Here is a 17,327-nt window from a genome sequence, read left to right as displayed (position 1 = left end):
GAGCTACTTGGACTACCTTCCAACAGAGAAGTGGAGTTTGAGATTGAACTGGTTCCTGGTACCGGTCCAATTTCAAAAGCTCCATACCGCATGTCTCCAGAAGAGCTGAAAGAATTAGAAGAACAACTTTAGGAGCTACTTGACAAAGGCTTCATCCGCCCTAGTCATTCACCATGGGGAGCTCCCGTGTTGTTCGTCAAGAAGAAGGACGGATCTATGCAGATGTGCATAGATTATAGAGCTCTGAATCAAGTGACAATCAAGAACAAGTACCCCCTTCCCAGGATCGACGACTTATTTGATCAGTTGAGAGGGGTGACAGTATTCTCAAAGATAACCCTGCGCTCTGGGTACCATTAGCTAAATGTGAAGGAAAGAGACATACCCAGAACGACTTTCAGGACCAGATACGGACACTACGAGTTTGTAGTCATGCCTTTTGGTGTGACTAATGCACCTGCAGTTTTCATGGACCTGATGAACAGAGTGTTCAGAGAATACCTTGACAAGTTTGTCATTGTGTTCATCGACGACATTCTAGTCTATTTCAGAACCCCAGAGGAGCATGACACGCACTTGAGAATAGTATTGCAAACCCTTCAGCAAAAGCAGCTTTACGCTAAGTTCTCAAAGTGCGAGTTCTGGTTAGATCAGGTGGCATTTCTAGGTCACATAATTTCTAAAGAAGGCATCCAAGTGGATCCAGCCAAAATAGAAGCAGTCAATAACTGGAGCAGACCCAAGAATGCCAGGGAGATCAGAAGCTTCCTTGGTTTAGCTGGGTACTACAGGAAATTCGTGGAGGACTTTTCCAGGATAGGCTCTCCACTAACAGCCCTCACCAGAAAGAACAGGAAGTTTGAATGGTCAGATAAATGTGAGCAGAGTTTCCAAGAGCTCAAGAAGAGACTGACCAGTGCTCCTATCCTGACAGTTCCAGAAAGTGACAGGAGTTTTGACATCTATAGTGATTCTTCCAAGATGGGCTTAGGAGCTGTACTCATGCAGGAAGGAAAAGTGATATCTTATGCTTCCAGACAACTCAAAGATTATGAAAAGAACTACCCCACTCATGATCTTGAGCTGGCAGCTATGGTCTTTGTACTAAAACTCTGGCGACATTATTTGTATGGCGTTCAGTGCAGAATTTTCATAGACCATCAGAGTCTTAAGTACTTCTTCACTCAGAAGGACTTAAACATGAGACAGCGTAGGTGGCTAGAGTTGATCAAAGATTATAACTGTGAAATTCTCTACCACCCAGGCAAAGCTAATAAAGTGGCAGATGCACTAAGCAAGAAATCCAGTGCATCCCTGATGTCTTTGTCATCATTAGCCCTACCACTGCAGAAGGAGTTGTCAGATTTTGGAATGGAAATTATTTATGGGCAACTCTCTACATTGACCTTAGAGTCAACCCTACTTGAGGATATACAGAGAAAGCAAAGTGAAGATCCAGATATCCAAAAGATCAAGCAAGGGATACAAGAAGAAGGAAATTCGGAGTTTCGAGTATCAGACAGTGGAATTCTTTATCAGGGGAGCCGCCTTTGTGTCCCCAATGATGAAGAGCTGAGAAAGAAATTTTAGAAGAAGCTCATAGTACACCTTATTCTATGCATCCTGGTTCTACCAAGATGTATCAAGACGTGAAATAGAGATTCTGGTGGTCTGGACTCTAAAGAGATGTAGCTAAATATGTCAGTACTTGTCTGACATGTCAGAGGGTCAAAGAAGAACACCAGAGACCAAGAGGAGTTCTACAGCCTCTTCCTATACTAGAGTGGAAGTGGGAAGACATATCCATGGACTTCATAACAGGTCTCCCAAGAACCACAAATGGATATGATGCGATATGAGTGATAGTGGACAGATTGACCAAGTCTGCTCATTTTCTAGCCTTCAAGGTGTCTCACTCTATAGAGCAGTTGGCACAACTGTACGTTAAGGAGGTGATCAGACTTCACGGAGTTCCTAAATCTATTGTTTCTGATAGAGATGGGCGTTTCACCTCTCACTTTTGGGAGTGTGTTCAAACTGCACTAGGCACCAAACTCAAGTTCAGCACAGTCTTCCATCCTCAGACTGATGGACAGACATAGCGAGTAAATCAGATTCTAGAAGATATGCTCAGAGCTTGTGCACTAGATTTCAAAGGAAGTTGGTGCAAGTATCTATGCTTAGCTGAATTTACCTACAACAATAGCTATCAGGCCACCATCAAGATGACACCTTATGAGGCACTATATGACAGAAAGTGCAGATCACCCATTTGCTGACAAGAAGCAGGTGAAACAAAAGAAATGGAAGTTGAACTGGGCATTCAGACAGAGCTGATAGATGAGACTACTCAGGCTATCCAGAAGATCAGACAAAGGATTGAGACTGCCCAGAGTAGACAGAAGAGTTATGCTAACACACGCTGAAGGCCACTTGAATTTCAAGTAGGGGATTCAGTCTTTCTCAAGGTCGCTCATATGAAGGGAGTGATGAGATTTGGCAAGAAGGGTAAATTATGTCCTCGTTATGTAGGACCTTACCTGATCACAGAAAGGATTGGGAAAGTAGCTTACAAGCTGGATTTACCACAGGACACGTCGGCAATACATAATGTATTTCATGTCTCCATGCTAAAGAAGTGTATTCACGACCCTAGCTAAGTGATTCAGCCTCAGTCAGTGCAGATCCAAGAGGATCTTAGTTATGAGAGCAGACCTACACAGATAGTGGATAGAGTAGTCAAAAGACTAAGAAATAAAGAAGTACCACTAGTGAAGGTCATCTGGCAGAACCAGAAGCACGAGGAAGTCACTTGGGAGCGTGAGGACAGTATGAGACAGAAATATGCAGAAATATTCTAAGTTCGAGGATGAACTTTTTATAAGGTATGGGGGATTGTAACGACCCAATTTTTCATATTTCAAGTTCTAAAAGTCTATAAAAATATTTGGAAATACTTTTAAAATATTCTAGAGATTTTTTGGAATTTTTAGATTATTTTTACGTAATTTTTGGAGGTCGTTTGATATTTTTACAAAATAAAGAAGTTTAGAAAAAAAAATTGTGTAAGCCGAGATTCGACCCGTAGACCTCGGATAAGTTATAAGCCTTAAACGAAGCGAGACAACCAAGTGAGCCGCGGGTCTTTTGTGAATATATATGGAACGAAATGTATATATGCAGTAGTTGGAACATTTAAAAGAAATTCAAAAATGAAGGGCGCAGCTGAGGGATCGAAGCTGCGATCTGTGGCTTCGGTTAAAAGCCGGTTAACCAGCTGTGCCAGCGAGTTTTGTTAATTAAGGAAAGAATGGAAATAATTTAAAGGGTAGTTGATAATAGAAATATTGGAGTTATAAATGGAGAACTTAGGGCTTGATTTCTGTGACCTAATTTCTACCTCTCTTCTTCCTCACGCGTGCGCGGCGCCGACTCCTCTTGGGCGGAATTGAAGAACGAAGCTAGGGCTTCGTCTCGGTGGCCGGCCAAGGGTTCAATCCAAGAAGTTCTTCCCGTCTTCACGAACCCTCGTCGAAGAGAGCACGGAGGATGCAAGGAGCCGCTGGAATTTGAGCTGCCCGAACCCTAGATTTCTCCTTTTCGGCTGTAAGTCCAAGAACAGCGAGGTGAGTTGCTTCTCACCTACAGTAGGAGTGGTTCCGCGACATTGATCTTCTTTTCCTTTTGATTTCGGAATTTGATTTCACTCCTAATCATCCACAGCATGCTCCTTTGTTCGAATTTTCTGTGAAGCTTGTTGTCATGTTGCTGCCGTGAGTTTCAATTAGGGTTAAGCTGTGAAGGTGTTACAATTAGATTGATGGTTAAGTTTTTTTTTCTGCCGTGTACTTTTAAAAAAAACTTAACAAGATCCTTCTGTGAAGCTTAATCTGTGAAGGATACAATATCTACACACATCTGTGAAGAATACAATATCTAGAATCCAAATAGATGTTATGAATATGTAGTATAGTATGGTTATTATGCAAATAACATGAAGGGATAGTTGTTTTAAATATGTAGTTAGGTTTTACCTTACTATGTTCTGACAGGAATGATCAGTTTTATTTGCATTTTTTTTGTAACCACGAACAGCTTTACTAGAGCTTAGAACAACCCCTATTAGTTAGGATTTCAATTTAGACGTCCTTGCTACCTTGATGGGTTTGTTCGGTTTTCAGTTAGCCTTTAGTTTTAAAGTTTTGTACTGGGCAGGGAGTATGAAACGGGGCAGACTTTTGGAACAAAATACAATACAGAATATTTAAAATCTGATGGGCAATAGGTAATAACAATCTGTGTGTTGTTTTATTTGTAAACCCATTTACAAAGTGCAGATTTGTAAACCACGTATAGGTCTACAAAGTATACCACAAGTCAGATAAGATTAAGATCGGTACTTTGTAAACCAATTAAGTGCCTAAAAATTCCAACAAGTTTTAGATTTAGTTTAAGCTTGTATGATATGCAAATTTTAGTTTATATAGATATACATGAGCAGATCTTTTAACTTTCATTTGCTAGGCAGTAAGCATGAAGAACAGATTCGAATCTAGGTTATCAATGATAATTCTCTTTTGTTGGTTAATTTCCTTTTTGCTGCCCTAGCTTGGTTAATCCACCTTTGCTGTCATGAGTTTGTTAAAGAAGAGGAGAAGGAATTTGAATGGGTTTAGCATGTTGTTTAGATTTTTCCTATGCTGTTTAGATTATTCCCTTGCCATTTAGTTTTCGTTTGCTGATAATAAAGCATGAGCAATTATCCATTTGCTAATAATTAAGCAAGATCAGTTTAACATGAGCAGTGTTGATTCCTATTTTTAGTCTTTTGCTATTAGACTAACATGAGCAGTTTTTTCTAGAGTATGCTTAAGGAAATCAAATTCAGTTTTTCTTAATTCATATCTGATGTAGCATGCTTAAAGAGTACAGTTCTGCTTTTCTTTGATTTATGTTTATTGTAGCATGCTAAAAGAAGTTTGATTTGCTTTCCTTTTCTTGAGTCTGTCGATACATGATTAAAGAATTCTGTTGCTCTATAAAAACTTTAGAATCTGCCTGTAGGTGGAAAGAAAAAGAGTTCTAATAAATTCTTTAGAGGGTTATAAGAAGTTATAAGAAAGAGAGACCAAGGTCTTAATAGAATCCCTAAGTTTAAGAATTGGGATCAGTGGCACATCAAGTGCTCAAAGAAATGCCAAGACATTTTATTATAAGAGAATTAAAGAATAACAAGTTAAAGGAAGTAATAGTTAAAAAGAAAATAAGTATTTTACTTTTAAATGGCATGTACCGGACACAAGGTCCATTGGGTGGGCTCCTAGATCGCCCTTAGGCACAAGATCGCCTAGAAGTACCTTAGTAGTTTCGGGATTAGCTACCTCGACTCTTATTAAGGATGCACGTAAATTGGTACAATGCCGGGCCCAAGAGAAGTTTATTATTATTTTGAAGTATAAAAGTATTAAAGTATAAGTATTAAACAAGTGAAACAAGCTTCACATATGTTTAGAATCAGTAAGTTTAGTTCTTCTTATTTCCAGCATGCAGTATTAGTTTGTATGTTTCCTTTATTGGTTTATGAGCATGATTAGCTATACATGTTTAGTATTTCAGTTAGTATGATTCCTTTGCTATTTATGAGCATGAGTAGCTTTATATGTTAGCATTCAGTTTTAGCATGTTTTTATTTATATACATGCATATCGAGTTTTTGTGAGTTAGATAGCGCTCACTAAGCTTTATGCTTATAATTTGCATTTCCTCCTACTGCAGATAAAGGAAAAGCTAAAGTATGAAAGGAAGGCGACAAGGTGGTGGTGGTGATGAAGGTGTGTGATGGCTGGACTATGGAGAGATCAAGAGTTTGCTAAGGAGTTGTCAAAACTTACCTGTTTAGAGTTTCCTTTTTTTTCTTTTCTCCTTAATGCTATGATAAAGTTGAGATTGTAATTGGGTCTATTCCGCACTTGTAGCTTGTTATGTCTATTGTTGGAGTTATATACTTGTTTACCATTGCTAGAATAGTTTCCTTTGAGTTATTGTGTTATTATTACTGCGTGGTTGTGGAAAAAAAATGTGTTCCAGCCGACTGTGGCTGAGTATATACTATTTGTATTGTTGATTTGGTCACCGGTACAGGGGAGATTCTGTCGAAATTTTTCGGTAGGGATTCCTCGTAGTTAAGTAGCGTATCGGTTAAGTAGAGATAGTAGTTAGGTAACGTCCACCTTTAGAGTAGTAGTAGTAGTGCAGAAGGTGGGTTGTTACAGTTGGTATCAGAGCAATTTCCATTCTCCAACATCACACACACATCAGCATCATCCTTGCCGTCTCCAAGTAAGAAAGTATTTAAATTCTTTCTTTATTCTTCTTTCCTTATTATTAACTGCAGTATAGAATATTTGTTTTTGAATGCTTATGTAAGATAGAAGATTTTGTTTCCCTTTTCTATATTCATATATAAATCTGATTAGAAGGGTTAGAGAAGCTATCAAGCCTTTTCCTCTGCATAATTAGAGGTCAAGAAGAGGACGTCCCTGCCGAGTTCAGGCGAACGAAGAGCCCAGAACCCTGGGCCTATTCTCTCTGAAGTTGTTACTCAACTTGAGACAACAACAAGTGATTGCCAATCTAATGGCCAATCGAAGCCAGCTCCTCCCACTCCTCCAACCATTAATGTGGAGACCCGAGTGGTGATGAAGTCCTATCGGTTGTCCTAGAAGTCGCCACACCTAGAAGACAAGCATACCTCATCCGGTGGCTAAAGCTGAAACCAGATTCTCAGGCACGACTGAGCCCTAGGATGCCTGGCTTGGTTCAAGACATTTGAGAGCACAATGGAGCTTCTTGGTGACGAGTCGAGAAGGTTGATACCATTAAGTGTGCCTCTTTACGCCTATCTGGAGATGCTTGTATGTAGTGGGAGCGAGTTAAGAGTAAGAGAGCAGTCAACCGATGAGTGGGTTGACTTTGAGATAGAGTTTTACTAAGAGTTCTTCCGCCAACGGATCACCAATAAACATTATGAGGAGTTTATAAAATTTAGAACAGGTGACCTACCGATAGAAGAAGCGGTTAAAAGATTTAACAGCTAGCTCACCTTTGCCTAGAGTTAGTAAGTACGGTGAAAGAACGAGTCGACTGATGCTTCTAATGCCGAGACCGAAATAACACCTAATGTGAGTAGTGAAACTCACCGACCATAGATTGGTGAAGAGCTAGTCACAGGGCATTAGTGAGCACTATTTGAACGATAACAAGACACAACAAACGCAACACGAGCCAGTCAAGATAGAAGACAAGACAGTGGAGAAACAGAGACCCCAGTCAAGTAATCAGAACTGGAAGGATAAAGATAACAAGAAAGACCCAAGCAGGAAAACGTTCGGGTAGTCTGTGAATATCCAGAGGTATTTCTAGAAGAGCTACCTGGACTACCTCCCAATAGAGAAGTGGAGTTTGAGATTGAACTGGTTCCTGGTACCGGTCCAATTTCAAAAGCTCCATACCACATGTCACCAGCAGAGCTGAAAGAACTACAAGAACAACTTCAGGAGCTACTTGACAAAGGCTTCATCCACCCTAGTCATTCACTATGGGGAGCTCCCGTGTTGTTCGTCAAGAAGAAGGACGGATCTATGCGGATGTGCATAGATTATAGAGCTCTGAATCAAGTGACAATCAAGAACAAGTACCCCCTTCCCAGGATCGATGACTTATTTGATCAGTTGAGAGGGGCGACAGTATCCTCAAAGATAGACCTGCGCTCTGGGTTCCATCAGCTAAAAGTGAAGGAAAGAGACATACCCAGAACGACTTTCAGGACTAGATACGGACACTACGTGTTCGTAGTCATGCCTTTTGGTGTGACTAATGCACCTGCAATTTTCATGGACCTGATGAATAGAGTGTTCAGAGAATACCTTGACAAGTTTGTCATTGTGTTCATCGACGACATTCTAGTCTATTTCAGAACCCCAGAGGAGTATGACACGCACTTGAGAATAGTATTGCAAACCCTTCAGCAAAAGCATCTTTACGCTATGTTCTCAAAGTGCAAGTCCTGGTTAGATCAGGTGGCATTTCTAGGTCACATAATTTTTAAAGAAGACATCCAAGTGGATCCAGCCAAAATAGAAGCAGTCAATAACTGGAGCAGACCCAAAAATGCCAGGGAGATTAGAAGCTTCCTTGGTTTAGCTGGGTACTACAGGAAATTCTTGGAGGACTTTTCCAGGATAGCCTCTCCACTAATAGCCCTCACCAGAAAGAACATGAAGTTTGAATGGTCAGATAAATGTGAGCAGAGTTTCCAAGAGCTCAAGAAGAGACTGACCAGTGCTCCTATCCTGACAATTCCAGAAAGTGACAGGAGTTTTGACATCTATAGTGATGCTTCCAAGATGGGCTTAGGAGCTGTACTCATGCAGGAAGGAAAAGAGATAGCTTATGCTTCCAGACAACTCAAAGATTATGAAAAGAACTACCCCACTCATGATCTTGAGCTGGCAGCTGTGGTCTTTACACTAAAACTCTGGCGACATTATTTGTATGGCGTTCAGTGCAGAATTTTCACAGACCATCAAAGTCTTAAGTACTTCTTCACTCAGAAGGACTTAAACATGAGACAGCGTAGGTGGCTAGAGTTGGTCAAAGATTATGACTGTGAAATCCTCTACCACCCAGGCAAAGCTAATAAAGTGGTAGATGCACTAAGCAGAAAATCCAGTGCATCCCTGATGTCTTTGTCATCATTAGCTCTACCACTGCAGAAGGAGTTGTCAGATTTTGGAATGGAAATTATTTATGGGCAACTCTTTGCATTGACCTTAGAGTCAACCCTGCTTGAGGATATACAGAGAAAGCAAAGTGAAGATCCAAATATCCAAAAGATCAAGCAAGGGATACAAGAAGAAGGAAATTCGGAGTTTCGAGTATCAGACAGTGGAATTCTTCGAGCTGAGAAAGAAAATTTTAGAAGAAGCTCATAGTACACCTTATTCCATGCATCTTGGTTCTACCAAGATGTATGAAGACGTGAAACAGAGATTCTGGTGGTCTGGACTCAAAAGAGATGTAGCTAAATATGTCAGTACCTGCCTGACATGTCAGAGGGTCAAAGCAGAACACCAGAGACCAGGAGGAGTTCTACAGCCTCTTCCTATAACAGAGTGGAAGTGGGAAGACATATCCATGGACTTCATAACAGGTCTCCTGAGAACCACAAATGGATATGATGCGATATGGGTGATAGTGGACAGATTGACCAAGTCTGCTCATTTTCTAGCCATCAAGGTGTCTCACTCTATAGAGCAGTTGGCACAACTATACGTTAAGGAGGTGATCAGACTTCACGGAGTTCCTAAATCTATTGTTTCTGATAGAGATGGGCGTTTCACATCTCACTTTTGGGAGTGTGTTCAGACTGCACTAGGCACCAAACTCAAGTTCAGCACAGCCTTCCATCTTCAGACTGATGGACAGACAGAGCGAGTAAATCAGATTCTAGAAGATATGCTCAGAGCTTGTGCACTAGATTTCAAAGGAAGTTGGTGCAAGTATCTATGCTTAGCTGAATTTGCCTACAACAATAGCTATCAGGCCACCATCAAGATGGCACCTTATGAGGCACTATATGACAGAAAGTGCAGATCACCCATTTGCTGACAAGAAGCAGGTGAAAGAAAAGAAATGGAAGTTGAACTGGGCATTCAGACAGAGCTGATAGATGAGACTACTCAGGTTATCCAGAATATCAGACAGAGGATTGAGACTGCCCAGAGTAGACAGAAGAGTTATGCTGACACACGCCGAAGGCCACTTGAATTTCAAGTAGGGGATTCAGTATTTCTCAAGGTCGCTCCTATGAAGGGAGTGATGAGATTTGGCAAGAAGGGTAAATTATGTCCTCGTTATGTAGGACCTTACCTGATCACAGAAAGGATTGGGAAAGTAGCTTAAAAGCTGGATTTACCACAGGACATGTCGGCAGTACATAATGTATTTCATGTCTCCATGCTAAAGAAGTGTATTCACGACCCTAGCCAAGTGATTCAGCCTCAGTTAGTGCAGATCCAAGATGATCTTAGTTATGAGAGTAGACCTACACAGATAGTGGATAGAGTAGTTAAGAGACTAAGAAATAAAGAAGTACCACTAGTGAAGGTCATCAGTGCAGCCGAAGGACGCAGATAAAATGAAGATGACATGGTATTAGTTACATCAGTGCATCTTTCACCCAGTTCGGTAAGGCTGGAGGTGGTTTGCACTCCATGGACGCTCTAGCCTCCGCCCGTCCTTGTCGTCTAGGTAATAAGCACCCGACCGGAGCTTTCCCACGACCTTGAAGGGTCCGACCCAAGGAGCCTCCAGCTTGGTGACATCCCCGACTGGCTTCACCTTCTTCTATACGAAGTCGCCGACCTGAAAAGATCTAGGTATTACCCGCCTGTTGTAGTTCTGGCGCATCCTTTGTCGGTAGGCTGTCAGCCGGATGGCTGCTTTGGCATGTGCTTCGTCCACCAAGTCCAGTTCCAGGAGTCTCCGCTCGGCGTTGTCCTCGCTATACTACTGTAGCCGATCGGATTTAACTTCGACTTCGACAGGGACGACTGCTTTGCCTCCATAGACCAAGTGGAACGGTGTCACTCCTGTCCCCTCCTTTGGAGTCATGCAGATTGCCCATATCATGCCCGGAAGCTCGTCTGCCCAGTTACCTCCGACGTGGTTGAGCCGAACTCAAAGAATCCGTAAAATTTCCTGATTGGCGACTTCAGCTTGTTTGTTGGGGATACACTACGGAGGTGAAGGCCTGCTAAATCCTGTAGCCTTCGCACCATTCTCTGAGATGTTGCCCGGTGAATTGTCTCCCATTGTCAGAGACGAGCCGACGTGGAATTCTGAACCGACATATGATGTGCTGCCAGATGAATTTCTGAACCATCTACTCGGTTATCCTTACGAGTGGCTCAACCTTGACCCATTTGGAGAAGTAGTCTACTACGACGAGCAGGAACTTTCGTTGGTCGGTCGCCATGGGGAAGGGCCCCACTATATCCATGTTCCACTGATCGAACGGGCAGGATACTATGGACGTCGCCATCTCTTCTGTGGGTCGGTGCGAGAGGTTGTGATACTTCTGGCAGGACAGGCAGGTGGACACTGTCCGAGCGGCATCCACCTAGAGGGTTGGCCAAAAATATCCGGCCAGCAGTATCTTTCTGGCCAATGACCGACCGCCTGGGTGTCCTCCGCAAGTTCCTTGATGCACCTCCTGTAGAATGTACTCGATGTCTTCTGGTCTGACGCATTTGAGTAGGGGCTGGGAGAAAGCTTTCTTGTACAGTTGATTCCCAATCAGCGTGAATCTTCCTACTCTCCTTCTCAACAGGTGGGCTTCCTCCCGATCGGACGGCGTAATTCCCGATCGCAGGAACTCTATTAGCGCTGTCCTCCAGTCCTTTGGGAAGGTGAGTCCTTCCATCCGATCAATATGTGCCACCAGAGATACTTGCTCGATCGACTGCGATATAACAATAGGCGATATGGAGCTTGCTAGCTTAGCCAGCTCATCTGCCACTTGATTTTCCGCTCGGGGTATCTTCTAAACCACCACCTCCCAGAAGTTGGCTTTTAAGCTTTCAAAGGTTTCGGCGTAAAGATTGAGTTGAGTGTTGCTTATCTCAAATGTTCCAGTGAGTTGATGAGCGACTAACTGAGAATCCAAGTGAATCAAGACCCTGATCGATCCGACTGGCTGAGCGGCTTGCAGGCCTGCTATGAGCGCCTCGTATTTGACCTCATTATTAGTTGCCCGATATTCTAGCTGAACGGATAGATGCATCCATTCTTCCTGAGGGGAGATCAGTAGTACACCGACTCCGCTTCTTTATTGGGTGGACGATCCGTCCACATATATCCTCCAAGTGGCTTCTGGCTCGGGATTCTGTACTTCAGTTACAAAGTCTGCCAAGGATTGTGTCTTGATGGTCGTTCGGGGTTGATACTATATGTCGAACTCACTAAGCTCCGTTGTCCATTTGATCAGCCGCCCGGATGCCTCTGGATTGAGGAGGACTCTACCCAGAGGGTTGTTTGTCATTACTATGACCGTATGCGTGAGGAAGTATGGTCAAAGCCTCCGAGTGGCGAGCACCAGCGCAAAGGCAAGTTTCTCGAGACCAGTGTAGCGAGATTCAACATCCTTCAAAATACGGCTTAGGAAATACACTGGTTGTTCTTCGCCGTTAGGCCACACCAATGTCGAGCCGACGGTATGCTCGGTTGAGAACAAATAAATGCGAAGCGGCTAGCCAACAGCTGGCTTAGCCAATACAAGTAGAGAACTCAGATATGCCTTTGGTTCTTTAAATGCCTTGTCGCACTCTTTGTCCCATTGGAACTTGGTAGCTCGAAGCAGTATCTTGAAGAAAGGGAGGCTCCGGTCGGCAGACTTGGAGATGAATCGAGATAAGGAAGTTATCCGACCGGTAAGGTGCTGAGTTTCCTTCAAATTTCTTGGCGGCAGCATATCTTGCAGTGCCCTCACCTTACTAGGGTTCGCCTCGATGTCCCGCTCGATGACGATATTGCCGAGGAATTTTCCACCCTTTGCGCCAAACAAACATTTGCTCGGGTTCAGCTTAATTCTATATGCCGGAGCATCCGACAAGTTTCTCCTATATCTGCATAGAGGTCGGCAGCTCGAAGGGACTTGATGAGTATATTGTCGACATATACCTCCATGTTCTGTCCGATCTACTGCCGGAACACCTTATTTATGAGCCTTTGGTAGGTAGCCCCAGCATTCTTTAGTTCGAACGACATCACGTTGTAGCAATAGGTTCCGTCTTCCGTGATGAAGCTCACCTTCTCTTGATCCTCCCGGGCGAGCGACAACTGATGATTCCCCTGATACGCGTCTAGCATGCATGTCAGCTCACACCCAGCTGTGGAGTCCACCATCTGGTCGATCCTCGGTAATGGGTAGAAGTCCTTTAGGCAGGCCTTGTTGAGGTCTCGAAAGTCGATACAGACCCTCCACTTGTTACTAGGTTTTGATACCAGCACTATATTCGCGAGCCAGCTCGGGAACTGGACCTTTCGAATGTGGCCAACCTCTAATAGCTTTTCTACTTCAGCTCGGATGATCTGATTCTGCTCGGCGCTGAAGTCCCTTTTCCTCCGCTTCACCGGCCTAGCGTTCGGTCGGACGTGGAGCTTATGCTACGCTACGCTCGGGGAAATGCCGGGTAGTTCATGGGTGGGCAGGCGAAGACATCATGATTTTGCTGAAGGCATCTAATCAGCTCGTCCTTCTGTGCAGCTTGCAGGTCGGCTGCTATGAAAGTCGTTGCCTTCGACCGGTCAGGGTGTATATGCACTTCTTCCTTCTCTTCATAAACTAAAGTAGGGGGTTTCTTGGTTACAGTGTTTACCTTGAGTCGGGGAACTTTCCGAGCAGACTTAGCCTCTGCCTTCACCATCTCGACGTAGCAGCGCCGAGCAGCCAGTTGATCTCCTTTGACTTCCCCGACCTGGTCCTCTACGGGGAACTTGATCTTCTGGCAATAGGTCGAGACTACCGCTCGGAATTCGTTGAGGGTCGGCGGGCCCAGGATGACATTATAGGCTGATGGGGCATCTACGACGATGAAGGTGGTGGTCCTGGTCCTTCGGAGCGGCTCCTCTCCGAGTGATATGGCCAACCTTGTCTAACCGATCGGTTGGACCTCGTTACCGGTGAACCCGTACAAAGGGGTTGTCATCGGCAGCAACTCGGCCCGGTCGATCTGGAGCTGGTCGAAGGCCTTCTTGAAGATGATGTTGACCAAGCTCCCTGTGTCAATAAATATGCGATGAATAGTGTAGTTGGTGATTACCACACGGATGATGAGGGCATCGTCGTGCGGCACTTTGATCCCATCGAGATCCTTGGGACCAAAGTTGATTTCGGGCCCGTTCACCCTTTCTTGGCTGCATCCTACAGCATGGATTTCCAGTCATCTAGCATACAACTTCCGAGCTCGGTTGGAGTCTCCGCTGGTCGGTCCACTAGCTATGATGTTAATTTCACCCTGAGCGGCGTTGCTTCGGTTTTCCTCCTCTCGAGCGGAATGCCCGACTTGCCCGCGTGAGCCTAGGGCTGTTGGTTGCTACTCGGAAAACCTAGAGGTTCCACTGTACAAAATTTTGTAGGTCTGAACCTTTTCCTAGCTACCATGTGTTCTTTTAAATTAAATTTTGGATCGCCTGCGGAACTTAACACGTTTGATCCAAAACTTAATCTATTTGTTCTTTTAGGTTTTGACTTGGATCTCCTGCGGAACTTAACACGTTCGACCCAAGTCTCCTTAAGTTATTAATTCCATTAAATATTAATTTCCATAAAAGGTTCCCAGTACTGACGTGGCGAGGCACATGGCCTTCTTGGATATGGGAGCAACCACCACCGACTAGACAAAACCTTTAATAGAAAGCTAATATTTAATTTCCTAAAATAACTTTAGGTTAACCAAAGAGAACAATCAAATCACAAGGAAAAGAAAGAAAACAAAAGAACACAACATCGAAAAACATATTCGAAATACTAGAACGTAAGCCTCTTGTATTTGATATTATTTCCATAAATAACTAGCATGATGCGGAAATAAAAATTACTAGTTATACCTTATAGAAAAACCTCTTGATCTTCTACCGTATTCCTCTTCTAACCTCGGACGTTGTGTGGGCAACGATCTTCCGAGACGAGAAACCACCAATCACCTTCTTCTCCTCCTAGCTAGGTTCGGCCAACAAAGAGGAAGCTTCACCAAGGAAGAAAATCAAAATACTAACCAAGCTCCAAGAGATGCTAGCTTTCTCTCCTTCTTCTTCTTCTTCTCCGAGTAGTATCCGGTCACCACAAGAGCTCCAAGGAAGGGAGAGAGGTTCGGCCACCACAAGAGGAAGAGAGGGAGAGGATGGACGGCCACACCAAGGAACAAAAGAGGGAGAGAAAATAATAGAGGTTGTGTCTCATGAAGGCACCCTCACCCCTTCTTTTATATTCCTTGGCCTAGGCAAATTAGGAAATTTAATTACAATAAATTTTCCTTAATTTCCTTGACTTGATTTAATTGAGAGAAATAAAATAAAATTTCCCAAATCAATTTCAAGTGGCCGGCCATATCATTGGAAAACAAAAGAGGACAAGTTTTAATCAACAATTAAAACTTCCTAATTTGTTTCCGGAAATTTTAAAAAATAAAATTTCTCTTTAAAATCTCTTCATGGTTAATAAAAGGAAATATCTATAATTTTAATTTTATTAACATGTGAATAATTTTAAAGAGAAAATAAAACATCTCTCCAATCTACAAATAAGGAAAGAGATCTAATCTCTTTCTTTAATCTTTGTAAATCTTTTACAAGAGAGATATTTTAATTCTAATTCTCTTTAAATTATATCTTCCACATTATAATAAAAATTAAAATTAAATTTCTTTTTAAATTTATTTTGGCCGGCCCTACTAGCTTGGGTTCAAGCTAGGGCCGGCCACCAATATTATACCTAGGCGGCCCTAGCTTGGTTCCCAAGCTAGCTTGGCCGGCCCCCATTGGGTGGGTATAGAAGGTGGGTATAGGTGGGTATAGAACTCTATAAATAAGAGGCTACGATAGGGACCGAGAGGAGAAATTGGTTTTGGTCTCCGATAAAATTAAACATGTTCGCCCTAACACACAACTTAATTTTATCAATGATAATTCATTCCACTAGAGAACTATCATTGAACTACCGCACAATCCCAAATTACATTTTGGGCTCCTTCTTATTATGAGTGTGTTAGTCTCTGTGTTTAAGATATCGAATGTCCACTAATTAAGTGAGTTACTGACAACTCATTTAATTAATATCTAAGTCCAAGAGTAGTACCACTCAACCTTATTGTCATGTCGGACTAAGTCCACTGCAGGGTTTAACATGACAATCTTTATGAGCTCCTCTTGAGGACATTATCAACCTAGTATCTCTAGGACACAGTTTCCTTCTATAATCAACAACACACACTATAAGTGATACCATTTCCCAACTTATCGGGTTTATTGATTCAACGAACTAAATCTCACCCATTGATAAATTAAAGAAATAAATATCAAATATATGTGCTTGTTATTATATTAGGATTAAGAGCACACACTTCCATAATAACCGAGGTCTTTGTTCCTTTATAAAGTAGATAAAAGAAACGACCTCAAATGGTCCTACTCAATACACTCTGAGTGTACTAGTGTAATTATATAGTCAAGATAAACTAATACCTAATTACACTACGACCTTCTAATGGTTTGTTCCTTTTCCATTTTGGTTGTGAGCTACTGTTTATAATTTATAAGGTACTGATAACATCATCTTCTGTATGTGACACCACATACTATGTTATCTACAATATAAATTAAATGAACAACTACAAACAAATGTAGACAATTAGACCAAATGTGATTCTTTATTCATAATAAATGTTTACAAAGCTTAGGCTTTCAGTATACACTCCAACAATCTCCCACTTATACTAATGACTAAGCTGTCATATCTTCTACCATACATCTGATTCCCATTCCCTCCACATACCGATCGAAAGCTTTCGCCGGAAGGGCCTTAGTGAAAGGATATGCCAGGTTATCCGCTGATGCAATCTTGGCGATGACAACTTCTCCTCGCTTCACAATATCTCGTATCAGGTGGTACTTGCGCTCTATATGTTTACTTGCCTTATGAGCTCGTGGTTCCTTCGAGTTTGCAACTGCACCACTATTATCACAATAAATTGTGATGATTTTGGGCAAACCAGGAATCACATCTAAGTCCATTAGAAAGTTCCTGAGCCATACTGCTTCTTTAGCTGCCTCAGAGGCTGCTACATACTCAGCTTCCATGGTTGAGTCCGAAACGCATTTCTGCTTAACACTCCTCCATGAAATGGCTCCACCTCCTAAAGTAAACACATAGCCTGATGTAGACTTACTGTTATCCCTATCTGATTGGAAATCTGAATCCGTGTAACCCACAGGGAGCAAATCGTCTGCTTGGTAAACTAGCATATAATCTCTAGTCCTTCTCAGGTACTTTAATATATGCTTTACTGCAGTCCAATGTCCTTGTCCAGGGTTACTCTGATATCTGCTGACCATGCCCACGACAAAACAGATATCAGGTCTCGTACATAGCATTGCATACATTAGGCTTCCTACAGCCGAAGCATAAGGAACTGCTTTCATGTCCTCTATCTCTTTTGATGTCTTTGGAGACATCTCTTTAGATAGAGCTACTCCATGTCTAAAAGGTA

The sequence above is a fragment of the Zingiber officinale genome, chromosome 9A (genome assembly GCF_018446385.1).
Source record: "Zingiber officinale cultivar Zhangliang chromosome 9A, Zo_v1.1, whole genome shotgun sequence".
In the NCBI taxonomy this organism is placed as follows: domain Eukaryota; kingdom Viridiplantae; phylum Streptophyta; class Magnoliopsida; order Zingiberales; family Zingiberaceae; genus Zingiber; species Zingiber officinale.
The sequence above is the reverse complement of the archived record's forward strand: the minus strand, read 5'-3'. Positions refer to the sequence as shown.